At 40.4% G+C, this 16,242-nt stretch overlaps 1 protein-coding gene across 19 annotated transcripts in view; it reads left to right on the forward strand.

The window, feature by feature from the left end:
• The window catches only part of TRPM3 (transient receptor potential cation channel subfamily M member 3), a 797,388-nt gene that overhangs the window by 409,655 nt on the left and 371,491 nt on the right, over positions 1 to 16,242 (forward strand). The gene's annotated exons all lie outside the window — the stretch shown is intronic.

Here is a 16,242-nt window from a genome sequence, read left to right on the forward strand (position 1 = left end):
ACAGGGGAACAGAGAATTGCCACAGACTCTAAGTTCATCAAAGCTCATGATAATTGGAGATCAACCTCTCTCATGTGACTCTAGCTTCCCAGTCACCCAGGAAAACACATTCTCGTGTGTCTGTGTGCATGAGTATATGTACACTCACATGCGTGTGCACATGCGTGTATTTGAAATTGCTTTTGATTTCTCAAAATAAATAAATAAATAAATATAATGCACTTCCTGAGTCCTAAAACCTAGGAGAGGATGGAAAAGTGAGAGCAGAGTCTATAGCAGTATGCCTATCTCTATGGCAAAACAACATCTAGCTTGGAAGTTCAGGCAAAAATAGCCCAAAGCACAAAGATTGGGTTTCCACCTTTTAAAAAATAGTTCAGTTGATTTCTAATCATCTCTGTCCCCCTTTTGGAGAGAAGTCCAAGGTAAAGTAGTTGAAAGCAGTATGTGTCGGCAGGGGCCAGGATGCTACTGAACAAATGCATTGGGGGTGGGCAGTAAAGGAGATGGAAACAAGAAGAGTACACAGGGATGAGTAAATCAGTCAGATTGGACAGAAACTGCAGCAAAATATGAACAAGGAGCAGATGCCTTGGAACCCCCGGAAACAGCCACTAGAAGTGAGCAGGAGGAGTAAGGAAAATGAACACCTACACACAGCTGGCATCGATCAGCTCCCTACATCAGGACCACGAGAGAAAACCACTTTCAAAAACATCTTAGAAAAGCACAGGGAAAATACGAACTCTCCCGGCCTGCCTCCTTCATCTATCTCTCACTCTAACTCTGATGGTCTCTCACCGCTGCTCCCTCTGCTCTTCCCGTCCTCTCTGCTATCACTCAAATCTCTCTTTTTGCCCTGCAAAGATCTCTAGAGCCCCGTTCCTGCAGAAAGCCTTTTCTGGCTGAATGAAAAGAGGTAATGCTGATTTCTCCTCCTCCTCCTAGCAGACTGTTGGCCTGGCTCCCAGCACACACCGCCACGCCTGACTCACACAGGTTATCCTCAGCGTAAATATTTCATAACCAGGGCTCTCACCACAGCGTTAGCTCTTGGCTTAGTGTACTCTGTGTGTGTGTGTGTGTGTGTGTGTGTGTGTGTGTGCTACAGACTGAATTGTTCCTTCCATATTCATATGTTGAAGCCCTAACCCCCAATGTAACTGTATCTGGAGGTAAGGTCTTCAAGAAGTAATTAAGGCTAATGAGGTCATAAGGGTGGGGTCCTGATCTGATAGTGAATGTGGCCCTCCCCTTTCTCCACGCCACCATGTGAAGACACAGCCAGAAGGTGGCCCATCCACAAGCCACAGTAAAAAGCTCTCACCAAGAACCAAACTCTGCCAGAAACTTGATCTTGGACTTTTCAACTTCCAGAACTGTGAGAAAATAAATTTCTGTTGTTTAAGCCACCCAGTCTACAGTATTTTGTCACGGGGGCTTGAGCAGACCACCACAGTTTGTGTGGGTAGTGGGTGGTAGCAGTTATGAAAAGTGTGGGTTGAATTTAGGTCACCCATGTTAGAGTACAATTCCCGCAAGGCAAGGATTGTCAATGTAACTCACTTTCCTTATACCAAGGAGCACATTATTTATATAAATCGAGTACCTACTAAATACCAATAAATTCTGCTGCTTCTTTTAATTTTGGGGTGACAAAATGTCTTCTGCCTATTTTGCTTTTATCCACCCAGTTGGCTCTCCTCTTCACATTCCCCTCTGCCTCCCTTAAACTTCCATTACCTGAAGCCGGTGATCCAGATATAGCAAAACTATGGATTACTCAAGACAAATTTAGGGTAAAGTTATCCAATAACTTGTAGAGTTGAATGGTTATGCCACTTAGGCATGGATCTTTTGCACTCTCTAGCATTTCTGTTATATTAAAGCTGTAGCCAACTGTGTGTACTTTTAGGTGTAGAACTCATCAGATAAATTGTTTCTAGTAAGGATACCTGCAGTTAAGAACCAGGTAGTATATAGCAGCCTAGCAGAAAAAAAACACGTTCCTGCTACCTTAATTCATGTGTTGAAAACTCTAGAAGCCGGAAAATAATTAGATGCTGTTAAAAGGGGGATGAAGGAAACCGGCTCATCCTCCACCCTGGGATAGCACACCCACATTCCCCAACTCACATCAAGAAACCCTTCTCCCTGGCTCAGAAAGAGAACATTCCCCTATGGCTGTGGTCCCAAACCACCAGGCCATGGCTGGGTACCGGTCTGTGGCCTGTTGGGAAACACATCATGCATCACCTGAGCTCCACACCACACGGCCCCCACCCATGACACCCCACCCTCCCCACCCCTGGTCTGTGGAAAAATTGTCTTTCATAAAATCGGTCCCTAGTGCCAAAAAGGTTGGGGACCACTACCATGTTGGGCTTCCTCATGTGGGGAATACTTGTGCCCCTACAGACTCACCTTCTTTAACCCTCAGATACTACAGACTAGCCACATGGACCTCAGAAAGGAGTGCTAGCAAGGTTGGCAAAAAACATGTAGGTGCCCTCTGTAAGGCTTCAGGGCCAGCTTGGAGAATAAGATGGCAACAGCCCCATGGTCAGGAAGATAAGTTCTTGTTCTGTGCCCACTATGAGGGGTTCTCAGATTGTGATCTTCAGTCTTCTTACAACCAGTGTTTCCCAACATTATACATCAGCACCCCAGGAGCCTTTTTGGTACTGGATTTTGTGTTGCATCTAACAATCAAGCAAGGCCAATACCCAAATCTTGCAGGGTGCTGATCAGTTAGGGGAAGATGGGGGAGCCCAGGTTCAACACTCACTCTTTCCATTTCCATGCCTATCCCTACCTACTCTCCACTTCCACAAAAACCAGGGGCCTTGAGATCGGGAACCAGGGCCACTGATCCTCCTCTATGCCTTGTCCTCCTCAAAGCTGCAACCTGGGTGGGAGTAAGAGCTTTGAAGCCTAAGACCTTGAAGACCCTAAATGCTGAAATATTATCTAATCATTTCTCATATGGTATTGAAATCATAAATAAGTCTAGATGGAATGGCCATATAATATATCATCCAAACCTGGACACTTGTGAGAGCAAAAGAAGGAACTGTTGACGTAGGCCAGGACAACAGGCATGAACCAGGAATGTCCTGGGCAAATAGGATGTAGGATTCCCTCAATCCCAAACCATGATAGAAGTATAAGGAAGTCTTTTTCCATAATGATTAATTTGATATTCTTTTGGGAATATCAGACTCTATTTTTTTTTTTTTTTTTGAGACAGAGTCTCGCTCTGTTGCCCTGGCTAGAGTGAGTGCCGTGGCATCAGCCTAGCTCACAGCAACCTCAAACTCCTGGGCTTAAGTGATCCTACTGCCTCAGCCTCTCGAGTAGCTGGGACTACAGGCATGCACCACCATGCTCAGCTAATTTTTCTATATATTTTTAGTTGTCTAGCTAATTTCTTTCTATTTTTTAGTAGAGACGGGGTCTCGCTCTTGCTCAGGCTGATCTCGAACTCCTGCTCACAAGCAATCCTTCCTCCTCAGCCTTCCAGAGTGCTAGGATTACAGGCGTGAGCCACCACACCCAGCCAGAATATCAGACTCTTAAAAAGAAATCTCTACTATAAATATCATTTGGGTTTTTTTTTCTTTCTTAAAGGGGGTGATACTTGGTCTGCTTATTGTTAAATCCAGTGGTTCTAAAACTATAGTCCTTCTGGCCAGGCTCAGTGGCTCACACCTGTAATCCTAGCACTCTGGGAGGCCAAGGCGGGTGGATCGCTTAAGGTCAGGAGTTCAAGACCAGCCTGAGCAAGAGCGAGACCCCGTCTCTACTAAAAATAGAAAGAAATTATCTGGCCAACTAAAATATATATAGAAAAAAAATTAGCTGGGCATTGTGGCTCATGCCTGTAGTCCCAGCTACCTGGGAGGCTGAGGCAATGGGATCGCTTAAGCCCAGGAGTTTGAGGTTGCTTTGAGCTAGGCAACTCACTCAACCATGGCACTCACTCTAGCCCCGGCAACAAAGCGAGACTCTGTCTCTAAAAAAATAAATAAATAAATAAATAAAACTATAGTCCTTGGACCAGCAGCATCAGAATCATCTGGGAACATGTAGGAAATAAATATTCACAGCTCTACCCCATACTGACTGGTGGTGGGACCCAGAAGGTGTAGTTTAACAAGCTCTCCAGGTCATTCTGATGCACACTAAAGTTTGAGAACCATTGGGCTCATCAGTCCAGCTCCGAAGACAGCTTGTTAGGAGATTCACTAGGAATTATCAATAGTTTGGTGTGGTTTCCTCTCCAGTGAAAAGGAAAAATGCCTGGGTGGACATAATCACCCTCTGGGGATAATGATAACCCTGCTGATAGTCACTTCCACCTGAACCTGGGGGTCTGTCAATGCCTTCACCTGCTGACTAGCCGCCTTCAGGAGATGGCATCTGTACAGGACACATGTAGGGTCTTATAAAATGCTTTAGTTTCTTGGGAATGGACCTGAATTTAAAGCATGCAAATACACTGACTTTCAGACCACTGTATTTGCAACACATTTTCAGAAATATGTTTCATAGTAGAGGAATGCCTGGACTTCCCAGCACTGTAACATTTGGAAAATAACTCTCCAACTTCCATATATCAGGCAGAGTAGGTGAGGTTTTGCTGTGCTTTCAAATAACCCCCAAATCTCAGTGGCTTAAGACAATGAAGGCTTATATCTTGCTAATGCTTTATGTCTATTACAGTTTGATAAGGTAGGAGATGGGAGGGTCCTGCTCATTGGAGTCACTCAAAGACCAAAGTCACCACCTACTAACATTGCTGATGTTCTGACAGAGGAGAAGAGAGACCTAGGCTGTCTTACATCAGCAATTAAATGCTCTCACCTGGAAGGGGCACATTTCACTTCTGCTCACAACTCAGTGGAAGAACTGGTGACATAGTGCAACCCATGAGGCATCAGATATTAAACAAGAGGCATAAGAAACAGATTATGGAGTGTGGAAGAAAGTGATAAGTGCCATGGGGAAAGAAAAAATAGAGCAGGTGAGGCAGATTGGATATGCTGCCATGGATGAGAAAGAGAGGAAGGTTACAATTTGAGACCAGGGGTCAGAGTAAACCTCAGGAGAAGGTGACTTTTAAGTGAAGACTTAAAGGAAAAGAAGGAATTAGCCATGAGTATACCAAGGGGAAAAGCATTCTAGGTAAATGCACAGAAGGACAGCTAATGCAAGTGCAAATGCCCTTAGGTTGGAGCATACCTGGCATGTTCAGGGCCAGCAAAGAGGCCACTGGCCTGACAGAGTGGAGTGAATGAGGGGGAAGTACTTGGAGGTGAGACTGGAGAGGTCTGACCCCAGTCTTGGTAAGGACTTTGACTTTGACTCTGAATGCCATGGTAGTGATCTCTTACAGGCATTTGGGAAGAGGAGTGGCATGATCACACTTTACGTTTCAACAGATTGCTCTGACTAGGAGGGCAAAGGTAGTAGGAGGAAGACCTTATAGGAAACTACTGTCATCATCGGGGCATGAGATGTTCATATGGCCAGGAAGGTAGCAGAGAGCTGGGGAGCAGTGATCAGATTCTAGATGCAGTTGGAAGATAGAGACAAGCAAGATTTCCTGAGAGACTGGATGTGAGGTATAAGAGAAAGAGAAGAGTCAGGAACCACTTAAAGGTTTTTGGCCTAAGGAAGGGGAAAAGTGGAGTGGCCCTCGATGGAGATGAAGGCAGCCCTAAAGGGAACAGGTTTAGAGGGAAGATCAAGAGTTCAGATACATCGTGAGAGGTGAGAGAAAGCTTCTCAAAAAAGGCAGCTGAGACTGAAGTGTTGATATTATTTAGACATCAAAAGGAAGGGAAGTGGAGAATCCCACACATCGGCACAGCCTTGCTTCCCTAACTGCACAATTAAGCTAGATGTGAAAGAGACCTGGGACAATTATTTAGACAAAAGGCTGTGATTTTTCTAAATATTACATGTTTCATAGAGATGCCTCAGCATGCAGTGGAGTAACTGAAGTTAAAATTAGAAATCTAACAGTACATTATATTCATCTTTGTATTCAGCATGACCAGAAAATCTGGGACACATACAAGCAAATAATAAATATTTAATAAATGAATGAATGAAATTACCCCCATGTCTCCCCAGGTGTGTAGGTATTAAGGGACAATGGAATGGCAAATGGGGAGGTGTAACAAGAAATACGGAGAACCAATCAAAAGGCACCGGCTGGAAAAGACAAATCAGTTTGGCCCAAAGGAGACTTTGTGTATTGACCTACCACTGGTATTAAGAAGTAGTAACAACCTAACCCTAGAAGGAGTTGTATTAGTTGGGAATTCTTTTCTGCTCTAGAACTGTGTTCCTTTGAGATGACGCATCTCAAGATATCTTCTAGGGCAATAACAATTTTCTGATTTTCTTTCTTCCCTGGGGAAAAAAATCAACTCTCTTTTAATCATGCTTCTCTCTAGCGTTTGTGGAAAAGGTATCAATGTGACATTTTGAAATAATTGTGTTCATTTGCCTGTAATAGAGGTGGTGTCCAACTTCGATGTTTTGTGTGGAAGAGACTGGCAGGGCACCCGTGAGCACATAGCCATGGGACAAATTTCCCTCCATAAAACAGAGCCCTCTGCCACCAAAACCAAAGCATTTCCATTTCATGCCATTTGTGTTTTATGAAACAATTTAAATTATGCTGACAGCAAATTAACATTGAGCGAAATGTCCTACCCCATGACGGGAACTGCAGTACATTTGCTCATGGAGGCAGTGTTTCAGGAATTTATGTTGCAAACAGAGTCACCGGAAATAACTTCAATGGCTGATATCTCCGAAGTACTAAAAGCATTTCTATTGTAGAGACACTAAATAATTAGGATTGTTGCTGGAAGAGAAAGAACACAAGTTTTGAGAAGGGGAAAACCCTAAGGGCTTTTCTGAGTAATGTTGGCTAACTGGAAAAGAGTAAAGTACACTTAAAATATATTAAAGAAGAGTGGAGTAGTCATGGGCTGGTTTTTCTTACACTCAACTGGCTGAATTGCATTTGCTTTGCTCACTAGACATAAATATGTAAGCAGGCAGTAGCCCTAAGAAGCATCCGAGACATTTTTTATTTCACACGTGCAGATTAGTCATAGCTGCACTCCAGCTAGCAGTGGCTGACTGTGATTATAAGAAATATATATTTGGTCTTTGTCCCTGGTTGCTGCCACAGAGCTTCTAAAACCCTTGGAATCTCCTGGGCAACAGGAGCATCTTTTGTTCTAATGAAGCCACTCTTGGCCTAGATAGCTTTGGGATGGGGGCTGGTAGCCAGAAAGACCAAGGCATGATTGGAGGGTTGGGAGTTTCAACCCCACTCCCCTGCTTCCAGGGGAAGGTTAAGTTAATCATCAGTTAAGTTAATCATCAGTGGCCAATAATTTAACAAATCATGTCTACAGAATGGAATCTCCATAAAAGGTCTAAACAACAGGGTTCAGAGAGCTTCTGGATTGATGGACACAATGAAGTGCTGGGAGGGTGGCCTGCCCAGAGAGGGCATGGAGGCTCTGAGCCCCTTCCCAAATACCTTGTACTGGTCATCTCTTCCATCGGGCTGTTCCTGAGTTGTCTCCCTTATAACAAGCCAGTAATAGGAAGTAAGGTGCTTTCCTGAGTTCTATGAGCTATTTTAGCAGATTATGGAACTTAAGGAAAGGGCTGTGGGAACCCCCAACTTTATAGTTGGTCACTCAGAAATACAGCTGAGCAAGCCTTGCATTTGGCGTCTGAAACAGGGGTGGTGTTGTGGGACTGAGCCCCGAACCTGTGGGGTCTGTGCTAACTCCACATAGTTAGTGTCAGAACTGAATTGAATTATAGAACCATCCAGTTGGTGTCCAGAGAGTTGGAGAATGAGTTGGTGTGGGAGAAATCCCACACATTGGTGTCAGAAGTGATGTGAGTGAAAAATAGTTCAGACTGAGGCACCCACTCTCCCAACACACATTAAAAACACATTTTAGAGTCTTTGCATTACATATATTTTGAAATACTTTTTGCCCTTCATAAAGTTCTGCTGTGACTTTCTCTTCTACCAAAAAAAAAAAAAAAAACCAAAAAAAAAAAAAAAAAAACAAAAAACAAAAAAACCAATCCCCAGAATTAGAGGAGAAGCACATTGTGGTGATTCACCAATGAGGCGATGGAGACTCAGGATCATTCCGGGACTTGTCCACTGTTCAGCAGCAGCAGCACCTGGTTCCTTCATTCTCAGGCAAGGACTCTATTATTAATAACTATTATTTATGAAACACTCATTAGATGCCAGTTTAATGGTGCATTATCTCAGTTAATCCTCGCAATAATCCAGTGAGACTGCATTATTTAGGGACTCTTATTTTGCACATTTTTACAGATGAGGCAACTGAGGCATAGAGAAGCTCTGTGGCTTGTCTGAGTTTGCACAGCCACTAACGTGAGCAGCCAGGCATTAAATGAAGACAGCCTGGCCTTCAGATTCCATGCCCTTAACCACTTTACTACTCTGCAATTTTAAAGACATAAACACTTTCAAAGAAATGAGCTTCTTTAGAAGATGTTCTCAAATTGTAGTGTTCGTGAAAATCTCCGGGAACCAGCTGATTTAGTAGATCTGGGCTGGGGCCCAAAGATTCTCACTGCATTCAGGTGTCTGTGGCTGGGCCCCACACTTTGAGAGCACCTCTGCTGTCTAGCTGTGTGGTATCTTAGATGGGCTAGGATTCTTTTGAATCTCTTTTTTTTTTTTATTTCAGCATATTATGGGGGTACAAATATTTAGGTTATGTATATTGCCCTTGTTCCCCAACATCCCCCCAAGTCAGAGCTTCAAGCATGTCCATTCCCCAGACAGTGCGCATTGCACTCATTATTTATGTGTACACCCTTCTCCTCCTCCACCCTCCCATCTGCCCTATGCCTGATGAATGTTATTCCTATATGTGCACTTAGGTGTTGATCAGTTAAAACCAATTTGATGGTGAGTACATGTGGTGCTTATTTTTCCATTCTTGGGATACTTCACTTAGTAGAATGGGTTCCAGCTCTATCCAGAAAAATACAAGAGGTGCTATATCACCAGTGTTTCTTATAGCTGAATAGTATTTCCTGGTATACATATACCACGAATCTCTTAATTTCAGCACGTACTTTAAACATTCTGCCTAGTACCCTGGTGTCGAGAGAACACTCTCTTTGGACATGTGGATGTGGTTGAATCTAGTCAAAAAATCAGTAACTATGTGACCATCTGGTAGGAGAAGTTGAGCTTCCCTGTTCTGTTTTTTTTTTTTTTTTTCCTTTCACTGTGGACAGATCCTTCATGTCCTGAGGTTTGAGCTCACAAGATAATGCCAACTCACCTTGCTCCTCCTTGACCCTTGTCTCAGGCTGAGTTGTTCTGCACCAGCGATGACAGCATATCTGTGCTCTTGTTCCTCTTATCATCCAGGGAATCTCACCACGGGTAGTCTTCCCTCAACTGGGAGGAGACTCATCCTCACTAAATAATTGCACTGAAAATATGTGCTGGAAATAATTAAATGAGATTACCCATGAATTCTGTCTCAGGCTGGGAATGGAGATCATGGTTGGGGAAGGGGGGATAAAAGGAAGAGAAATTAAAATATGTGTTTTAGCCACTGTGCTGGATGCTTTAGGTAAATTATCAAATTAAATTCTCACAGCAGCCATTTAAGGAACGTGTTATCCGCATTCTTACAGATGAGGACCCCGGGCTTAGAGAATTTAGGTGACGTGCCAAGCTCGCACAGCTACTCGATGACAGACTTGGAATTTAACTCTGGCCTGTCTGATTCGAAAGAGTATTTTCTTTCCTCCCACCTAGAGGAAGGCTGGCCAAGACAGGGCAGGGGCTGGCTGGAGTGAGCTCCCAAGTGACCCCAACACTGCAGAAAGCCAGTCTTTAACCTTTGAGCTGTAGCTGCCTTCCAGCAAGTTGCTGAGCTATTAATAATAGAAATTTCCCTGAGAAGTTCTCAAGATCTAAGGGCTTCCATGGATTTTTTTTTTTTTTAATTCAGGATATGGGAGTACAAACATTTTGGTTACATGAAATGCATTTGCCTTGCTCAAGCCAGGGCCACAAGCATGTCCTTCCCACATATGTGCCCTGTCTCCATTAGTTATGGAGACCATGGATTTTATCCATTGCTACTAGTTAGATAACTTCTTCAGAAATTGTGGTATATAATGTTAGAGAAGCATAAATATAAACACCTATGTTTTTCTGCTTATATGAATAAAATACAGTTTGACTTAAGACCTTGGGTGGTATTATGTATATGTTCTAAGAGGCACATGGAAGTCTTCGTAACATTAGAGATGGTCAGAATGTTTTTCCACTAGATATTTCCCAAGAATGTCTGTGGTGCAAATAACAAGCTACTCTTCCTTTCAAGAATCCTAAACTATCCTCTTATTTCTTGCTCTTCATGACACATTTTGAAGATATAGTAGTAACATGATATGATACAATGGCTCCACTCAACAATTCCTTCACTGACGTTATCTTTAGCTTCCTAAAGAAACTGATGTTCTGTCACTCTTGTGGAACCGCAATCAATTTTAAATTTTTGTCTTTGTGTAAATTACTTAAGGTTTTCTGAATTTTGTATTTCTCCTCTGTTTAAAAACAAACAAAAAATATTCCTCACTTGTATCTGGAAATTATTGTTCCAATCAAAAAAAATTAATGCATGTGAAAATGTTTCAGTAAATTTATCATGCTATACAAAGAGAAAGAATTTCACATTATAATAACTGAATTACTTTTGAGGATTAGCCTGCTGGTTTCTTTAGTTAGTAGGTAGTTAATAACATTTGTAAGTATCATTCTTTTTTATTTATTTAGTGTGTACATATACTGCAATTACTGGGTGTGGGCAGTTTATAAATAGCAACTCATTTATTTTATTAGGAAGATTGTCCTTTGAGGCATCAATTGATTTATAAAAGTTTCTGTTCATTGAAGAATTTTATAATATCTTTGAAACTGACCAATTCTATGCTGTGTGATTTACAGAACTTTATTTTAAATATTGTATTTAGTGTAATCTTTGTTACAATTACTTGTCCCTTTCCAATGACTTTAGTCTGAATTTTTTATTTCTTTCCAATGAATAATAGTTCACATCCAGTGATGTGCTGGTAAATGCTTAATAGCCAAATGGATGATGTTTAGTAACCAGGTCAGAGGAGGTGATGAAGACCATGTTTGTAGCATTTGCTAATTTCTATTCTGTAAATACTCTCACCATAGCTAATTTGATACTATATCATGATGTCACAATGTGGAGATGGAAAGGGATGCTAACAATCAACTCCCATGAGTGTCATCTTTTTATTGCTTATCTGAAAGATGCTATAAATTTAAGTTTAATGAGAATGACCTAGATAAGCTTAGAAAATATAAGTGTCCCATGACGTGTAGGATGTTAGTGGCCTAACAGTCACTACTTTCCTATGTAGGCATAGTTGATAAGGTGTGAAATCTCACATAAATACGAATCAATAGGAGGCCTACATAACAATGAATATACTTGCATAAGTCACTTTTACTAGAAATTAAATGCGGTCACAAATGAAGGAGACCTTCTTGTAATTGGGCTAAGTCAGCTAAAGTAAGTAGAATAAGCATGGCCTTGTCAGTATGAAAATTAAGATTGAGAAAAAGACATTCCTGCTAATATTAACCACCCACAATCTATCATTAGTGGGATAAGAAAGGAAGTGATTTAAATGGTTGTACATGGTAAGAGTTAAACAGGACTAGACTCCAATTCAGCAGACCCACATTCCAGGATTGCTTCTATCTATGTCATTTAAAATTTTATTTGGCCCCAGCCATTTCATCTTTATATTGGAAATAACAATTAATAAGATCATAAATGTCACAATGCTTTAAAAGTCAAAGGCATTATATAAATATTATATATGAATAACAAAGTATTAACACTATGGTTGCATCTCAGGTAGGAGTTAGTTTCCAAAGTCAGGACGTGACAAGGCAGAAGTCATGTGTAACCTCAGTCCATGCTTCTGATCCTGTAGATATCCTAGCCTCCCCCCAAAATAATAACTATTGGTGGGTCAAATTGGGCACCCAGCTGAATAATGCTTACTGAATGAAACTTTGCAAGTATTATCAGCCTGGGGTCTCTTTGACCCTTGAGATGTTAAAAAAAAAAAAAAAAATCTGCACTGATTGAAGTCCAAAGCCTTATTAAAGTGCTTAAAAAATTTCTGCAGTACTGATGCTATTTTCTTTAAATAAAAGAACAGCTTTGTTGAGATATAATTCACATACCAGGAAGTTTTTAAAGTGCACAACTTAGTGGATTTTAGTATATTCCCAGAGTTGTGCATCCATCATCACTATCTAATTCCGGAACATTTTCATTCTCCCAAAAAAATACTCCTTACCAATCAGCAGTCCCTCCCCATTTCTTCTCCTCCCAGCCCCTGGCAGACACTAATCTACCTTCTGTCTCTGTAGATTTGCCTATTCTGAATATTTCATATAAATGTAGTCATACACTAAGGGCCTTTTTGTATATGGCCTTTTTTACTTAGCATAATATGTTCAAGATCTATCCATATTGTAGCATGAATCATAACTTCATTCCTTTTTTATGACTGGATAATATTCCATTGTAAGGTATATCACATCAAATGGTAGACATTTGGATTGTTTTCATTTTTTATCATGAATAATGCTGCTGTGAATATCTATGTACAAGCATATGTGAACACGTTTTCAATTTTTTTGTCACTTGTATTTTAGTTATATCTAAGAAACCATTGCTTAATAAGGTCACAGAGACTTACTTCTTTGTTTTTTTTCCTAAGTGTTTTCTAGTGGTAGCTCTTACATTTAGATCCTTGATCCTTTTTGAGTTAACTTTTCATACATGCTGTGACACTGATACCTTTATGGTCACCTATACCTTTGGGCTCCGACATTTGTACATGTTGTTTCTGTTCTCACATTGACACACAGGGAAACCAGGCACTTTCTTGTTTTCTACACACACAGATACACACACATATACCCAAACTCTTCTTCCATAAAGCAGCCCTGAGACAGCAGACTTTACTAAAATTTTAGTAGTCAGTCACTTCATAATCAGAACAAATAGCTTAAAACCAAATTCTAGACATCTCTGACCTTCAATGTTCTTTTGGCCACAAGATATTCCACTGTAATTGTCACCAATACAATCCATTTCATAAATAGTTCCTTTTTTCTGCTCAGTCCTTCTCTCTCTCCCCCATTCTTCCCTCCAGGCCCTCTTGAGAAGCAAAACACAAATTTAATCTCATTTTCTCTTGTAGCACAGATTAAGTTTCTCATTTTCTTTCCCGAGTTTGGGCTAACACTCATACCCTCAGGGCTTCCCACTTTATTCTCCACAACAATGCATTTCCCCCCAAAAGTCTGATTTCCTCCCTAATAGGAATTCTGCTCCCTTTTTTCACATCATTATTCTAAGCAGGTTTTGATAGGGTAGAGGGTGAAGAGTGGTTCTAGCAGGGAATAGACAGCCTAGGTATCCAGTAGTGACAAAATAAGGATCACCGCAGAAATAAACAAAAGGCATAAAAAAAGGGAGACAAAACCCACTTCTGATGATGAGCTTCAACTATTTCAAGATGCTGCCCCCAGTTGAGGGAGCAGAAAATGTTTTGGAAGTCAGCTCGATATGGGGGTTGGGAGGCAGGTGTGCAGAGATTACTCAGTAGAAGGGAGAAAGAAACCAGCTTTTAAATATACAATTTTATGTGTTTTTTTAAGATTATACAGATCCAAAATTCCTTAGACGCAGCACTTTATAATTTGGTATTTTTTAGATTTTAGAAAAGTAATGCAGTAGACATGCCATCTCTCATATAATATCCTGGTAGAGAATGAAGCAGCTTCCCATAATCAAACACAGCATCAAACATAACACTAAGTGGGATAAAAACTCTAAATATAATAGTTTTACATCATTTTAGATCTGCTTTGGTTGCTAAATGAGTTAGGAAAAAAACATTCTATTTTCCATTTTGTTTTTTTCATTTTTAAATTCTGAATATCATGTCAGGAACCTGTCTCAAATTTCAAATATAGCATTTGTAGGTGATAAGCCATTCTTACAATATTTTCTTCTGGGGTATATCTCAGAAAGGTTAGTGAGGATGAGGATGAGGATGATATTTCCCTGGTGCCAATCTCCTTTGCAGCTGGTATATATTGGGTCAAAGATTTGCCACCCAGATAAGTTTTGCTGCTTAGAAACATTTACTTTACCCTCATTTCCTCCCAACTTTCTTTTTCACTTCAGTCTCTTACAGTTTATTGCAGTGAATATAATGGGGACATAAAATGATGAGCAAATACTACTCAGGACAATAATGTGAAGTTAAAAAAATAAAAAGCAATCGCCACAGAGAGGAGAGTAGCAGGAAAGAACAGAGTAGACCAAAACAATGCTGGGAAAATAGCTATTCCACGCAAAAGGGCCATCACTGTACCAACCCTCTCCTTGGAATAACTTCAATGACAATAAATGAGTGCCAGGATCTAGAAGGAGTGACTTGGCAGCCTTTATAGACTTAATTGAGGAATTAGTCTTAATTTTCCTTTTGTTTTTGGATCACTTTAAAGGGATTCTGATGCAGCTTTGGTGTAGTGGAAAATGCTCAGGATTTAGATGCAGGATATGAGATATCTTACCCAACCTCCTACTCAATATGACCCTAACAGGCATCGCTTATTTTCATTATGAAGGTCACCATTGTGTTTGAGTCACTCTGGTGGGAGTATTTTACACACATTAGCTCTAAAATTCATAATGGCCTGAAATACAGGTTCTAACGTCCCCACATAATTGACAAGGAAATTGAGGTTTAGAGAGGTTAACTAATTTACCCAAGTTGTGCAGTTAATAATGTGTTCCATTGGGCTTCAGACACAGCTCTGTTTGATACTAAAGCTCTTGCTCTTTCTACTGCTCAGGATGCCTCTTTAATTGGTACCCTGGTTTTGTCATGTTCCACATGAATATTGATTTTGCTGTACAGTATAGAGGCTCACAGACCTGGCTTCAAATCTAAGCTTTACCATATACTAACTGTATGACCTTGGAATAGTAATGATAGTAGTAGTAATAATAATTGCCATTCAGTATGTATCAAGCACTATTCTAAAAACATACATATACATATATATAAAATTTCTTATATTTAAAGTAGTCATTTAATCTTCACAAAAATCCTACAGGCATGTAGGATTATTAAGCTATTTACAAATGAGGAAACTGAGGCACACAGAGGGTAAGTCACAGAATTTATAAGAAGTAGAAGGAGATTTCAGCATAATGGTCTATCTGCAGTATCCATTTCAACCATTTCCCTATAAATCTTAAGAAATTATTTAAACTCTTTGAGACCCCATTTTCTTATAAAATGAAATGATACTGTCTACTTATAATTGTTATAAGGATCAAATGAGAAAATATACACAAAGGACTTCTCATAGTCCCCAACAAATAACAAGCACTCAACAATGTTAAATTTCTACCCCTTTGCTCTGAAGCCAATACCATAGTTTCACAGCTGGTATTTGATATTTGATATTTGCTATACTGGTGATCGGGACCACTTTTAAGGGTCAGAGTGATCTGGAGCAATCCAACAGGCAATATGCAACTTTGAAATAGATCTGAATCCCAGCATAAAAGAGCCTATGACATTTATATAACCTGATGGAGCTAGGACTCCAGGGTCAGATATTAACTGAGAATTCACACTGACTGCATGATAAAGGAAGGAAGGAATCCGTATGAATATGTAACTATCACAGTTTGATATATCCTGTTCCAAGAGAGTCTTCAATACCTATTCACTGTTGAAATGGAATGGAAGACCAGCACACAGTCTTGCCTATTGTAGGGACAGATCTGGATTCACATTAATCTTTCTTTAAGTATTTTTGCTTTCTATAAAGAAATAAGCTCTTAATCCATAAACATAAGCATATCGAATACCTATTATATGGCTCTATGGGAGATGCAAGGTACACAACACACAGTATCAGCTCTCAAAGATCACTTCAGTGCAGAGAGAAGACAGGCTATTCAGGGAAGATGATTAGCAATGCAATGTCATGTAAAAAAGAGGAGGAAGAGTAAATGCTACTATTATTAAAATGAA

This window comes from Eulemur rufifrons, chromosome 7, assembly GCF_041146395.1.
Source record: "Eulemur rufifrons isolate Redbay chromosome 7, OSU_ERuf_1, whole genome shotgun sequence".
Classification (NCBI taxonomy): Eukaryota; Metazoa; Chordata; class Mammalia; order Primates; family Lemuridae; genus Eulemur; species Eulemur rufifrons.